The sequence below is a fragment of the Mus musculus genome, chromosome 5 (assembly GCF_000001635.26).
Source record: "Mus musculus strain C57BL/6J chromosome 5, GRCm38.p6 C57BL/6J".
NCBI classification, from domain to species: Eukaryota; Metazoa; Chordata; class Mammalia; order Rodentia; family Muridae; genus Mus; species Mus musculus.
This window is the reverse complement of record NC_000071.6, coordinates 74944685-74949193: the sequence shown is the minus strand read 5'-3', so window position 1 is coordinate 74949193 and position 4509 is coordinate 74944685.

Below are 4509 nucleotides of genomic sequence, written 5' to 3'. Positions count from 1 at the left end.
TGCCTCAGCACATCAGAGGTCGCTTAGAACAGGCTAGGTGGGTGGGGCCTGCTGGAGTACATCTCAGTTACTTTTAGATCCCAGAGGAAGTCTCTGTTGCTATTGGGCAGACACGCTAAGTCCCCTCCACCCTGGCCTTCAGCATCTTCTGCAGGTCAAACTCCACATCAAGGTCCCGTCTTCTTTGCATGTCTACAGAAGCTGAGAGTTCTAAGGACATTATCCACTTTGCACCCTCCATGGGGCAGAGCGGGGCTCCTGACCTGGGCTCTTCCCTGTCTTGCTGCAGGTTATTTTAACTGGGAGGAGGTAGGGACGTCTCAGCTTCGCCAGATGGAGTCTCACACCTCTCTTGTTTTGTTGGTAAGTTAGACAGACAGACAGACAAGGATTAAGAAACAGTCCTGTTTTTCAAGAGAAGAGCTGTAATTTCCTTTGGTAACTTCCTTATTCTTGGGAAGCAGGGCAGGCAAACGATCACCCAGGGGAGGTGCGGACTTATCTTTCCATCTTCGGACGCATGCTCACTGCTGTTTGCTAAGGAGATCAGGGCACTGGACTGAAGGTGAACGATTCAACGATTCAGCTCAGAGATTCAGCAGGCAAGGGTAGGAAAGCCCAGCCTGGCCCAATCCACATCTTTCTTGACACAACTTTCCAATCCACACTTGACCTTTAACCTTTTGGGAGGTGAAGGGGAAGAGAGGACTGAACCAGACAGAGGTGGTCTTCATGGGGATTTGTGTGTGTGTGTGTGTGTGTGTGTGTGTGTATTTAAAATAGAGGGAAAGGGAGGCTATCTTGATCTAATTATCTGTGACCTGGCTGTGGATTTAGTTCCCCATTAAAGCTGTTGCTCTGTCTTTTCAGAGGTGTGCCTTTGAACTCACCATTTTGGGCCCCAGTGTGCCCATTTGAAGAGAATGGATAAGTAGAAGACATTTAAAGGACTGGCTATGGGCTGGGCTGAGGGTGAGGCCCAGTGATAGACTGTGTGCTTAGAATGCACCAAGGCTCAGGGTTCCATTCCCAGTAAAATACAAGCATTTGCTCTGCATCAGGTTCTTAGAGCCCTCCCTGCTCCATTATCTCAAGCCAGCTCTGTGACCGCTCTTTGGAAAGCTGGAGCTGCCATCCCATTTCGCAGAGGAAGCACCTGAGGCACAGAGGGGCTGAGACATTGTTTAACTGCCACAGTGATGGAGCTGAGGAGTGGAGCCACTTGGCCTGTGTGTGTAACTGCCTCTGTTGTTTCCCCAAAGCTTTGTCTTGGGGGTAAGGATGGAAGGGAGTGTTGTAAATGCACAGTTTGCGATGGAGGGCAGGGAGGAGCGCTGCACAGATGGACTAAGCTCATTAGTGCCACTATCAGGAGGCAGTGTGACATTTCCCTATAGTCAAGAGGACCTGAGCCAGGAATGGCACCTTCTGGTTCTGGAGTGCTGGGAAGAGGAATGGGTCCTTCTCTGGGACTCAGAATCCCCTGGCAACTGGGCTTGACTGAATTCTGAAATGCTTGCCTTCTAGTTAAGGGGCAGGGCTCCCTCGGTAAGTAACAAGGGCAAGAACGCTGAGCTCTGTGACAGATCAAAACATGTGGACATGGGGGCCCCATGTTTTAGTTAGGATGATGCTAAGGGCAGGGAACAAGGTGGAGTGGCTCATCAGAGACTATTGAGTGCCAGAGTGGTCCACAGTAGGGAAAGCAGTGACTTCATTAATCTACCCTGTGCTGGGAACCATGCAGAGCAGTGTTCCCTAAGTTACCTGGTCATAAGAGAATGTTAGATAGAACATTCTATCACTTTCTTGTACGGACATGAAAACTGTGGCTCAGAATAGTGAAGCGACAGATCTATGCTCACACAGATTATTAAAGTACGGCAGGATTCAAGCTTCCTTCCTGATCTTTCCAATATTCTACAGTTCTGCCTAATGTCCCATTTTTCTTCCAATAACATTTACTAAAGAATTGAATTTCATCTTCCTTCCCTCTCCTTTCCCCTTCCTTCCTTCCTTCCTTCCTTCCTTCCTTCCTTCCTTCCTTCCTTCCTTCCTTCCTCTCTCCCTCCCTCCCTCCCCCTCTCTCTCCCTCCCTCTCTCCCTCCCTCCCTTCCTTCCCTCCCTCTCCTTTCCCCTTCCTTCCTTCCTTCCTTCCTTCCTTCCTTCCTTCCTTCCTTCCTTCCTTCCTCCCTCCCTCCCTCCCTCCCTCCCTCTCTCTCCCTCCCTCTCTCCCTCCCTCCCTCCCCCTCTCTCTCCCTCCCTCTCTCCCTCCCTCTCTTCCTTCCCTCCCTCTCCTTTCCCCTTCCTTCCTTCCTTCCTTCCTTCCTTCCTTCCTTCCTTCCTTCCTTCCTCCCTCCCTCCCTCCCTCCCTCCCCCTCTCTCTCCCTCCCTCTCTCCCTCCCTCCCTTCCTTCCTTCCCTCTCCTTTCCCCTTCCTTCCTTCCTTCCTTCCTTCCTTCCTTCCTTCCTTCCTTCCTCCCTCCCTCCCTCCCTCCCTCCCTCCCTCCCTCCCCCTCTCTCTCCCTCCCTCTCTCCCTCCCTCCCTTCCTTCCTTCCCCCTTCTTTCCTCCTTTCTTTTATTTTTTCTTTTTCTAAAATTTTTTATGATTTGTTTTTCAGTGGAAGTGTACCCAGAAATTTGTTCCAAATGATTATCTAAAAGCCAGATCACGTTTTCGAAAATATCTTTATAGTCAATGTGTTTCTACATTTTGAGACAGGGTTTTGAATTCTATAGCTGTAGCTGACCTCAAACTTGGGGCTTTCTTGCTCCAGTATCCAGAGCACAAAGCTTCAGAGACCTTCAGTGGGCTCTGGGATGAAGTGGGTTTTCTTACAGGATTAATCCTGGTGCACAGCAAGTGAGCATCCTCTCTCCTCCCAGGACTTCATACCGGTCCCTATTTCAATATCAGGTTTTCTTGGGTCAGTGGTCAAACCAGTGGCAAACAGGCAAGGTCCAGGCAAGCCACGTGCCAAGCCCAGTGTCCCAGCAGGCCAGTGTCTGGAGCATTGATGAGGGACTCAGAGGCTGTGGCTTGGGATGGCAAGATGACCTTCCTGAAGGGTCATTGTCAGGTGCACAAGGCTTTATCTGAAATGCACCCCTCCCTTTCCTGACCTTCCTTCTAGCACCAGCCCTGGTTCTTACCTGTGCTTTGGCCAGATCCATAGTGAGTAGTGACTATTTATCTTAGGATCTGAGTCAACACATGAACTTGGGAACTCCTGCTTCTCTTCCCCCAACCTTCCTGTGCCTTGTGCTGGTGACACTTCCACCCTCACTATCTCCAATGTCATTCACTTGGCTGTCAAATCACTGTGCCTTCTCCTCTGCTTTTGTCTTTTTGTGTGTGTGTGCTTGTCCCCTGAACCCTCCCCAAACACCCCAGTGCATTCCTACCCATGGCTTTTGGATCAAATCCACTGTTCTGGTTGCTATGTCTGCAGAGAAGTTATAAGTAGCCTTTCCAGACTCTTCACCTCCCTTTAGTATGATCCTTTGCACTTTCCGGCTGACTTTTAATTGGCCCATGCTCTTCTTCAGCTTAGCTTCCTGTTGGAGACAGGGTCCCTCCATGTAGCTGAGGCGAGCCCTAAACTTTCGATCTTCTGTCTTAGCTTCCGGGGTGCTGGGTTTATAAGTATGCACCACTGTTCTTGAAGCCTGGCTTTCTCTCAGCCCACGAGCCTCTTTCTCAACCACCTGTGGGTCTCTTAAAGCCCACTGGTTCTTCAGAGCTCAAGGGCAAGTCTCTCTTCCATGTGTCTTCCTTCATCCTCTAGTCCAGATGCAAACGACCTCTACTTTTGCAATGAATACTTTTTCCCCTGTGGACTCTGCTGTTCTTGTATTATAACTATTAATAGTTTTGTCTGACTCTTCTTTTAAAAAGCTCTTGGCTATGCTTAGGACTGAACCCATGGCCTTGAATTCTACCTATGGGTTACAATCCAGCCCTGTGTCTTATTTGATGCCTCCTTTCTTAAAGGCTAACATTATGTCCTTGTCTTGCGTTTTGTTTGTTTTTTTGTTTTTTGTCTTATAATAGAACCTTATATATTGAGCCAGGTTTAGTGGCTGACACTTGTAATCCCGGCACTTGGGAAGCTGAGGCAGGAGGACTTTCAGGAGTTTGAGGTTAATTCTGGGCAACAGTGACTATTAGATCCTGCCTCAAACAAACACCCAAAGTAATCTTATACATAGCTAAGCTCAAACATATTTGTAGGAAGGAATTACTCCATGGAAGAAGTAAGCATCCTTCCTTGTCAACAGAGAAGATGTCAGCTGAGAATAGACAGCTATGTTGGCAGCCAGCATGAGCACCTTTTAGCTGCTAGAATTTCAGTCCTTCATTGACTACAATGATACATCCAGATAGTTCCTCCCAAAGAACATGGATCAAATCTCTCCCAGTTCGATGACGTGCAGGGCTCAGGATAGAATTCTCTTGCTAGAACCTCATGATGTGTGTGTGTGTGTGTGTGTGTGTGTGTGTGTGTG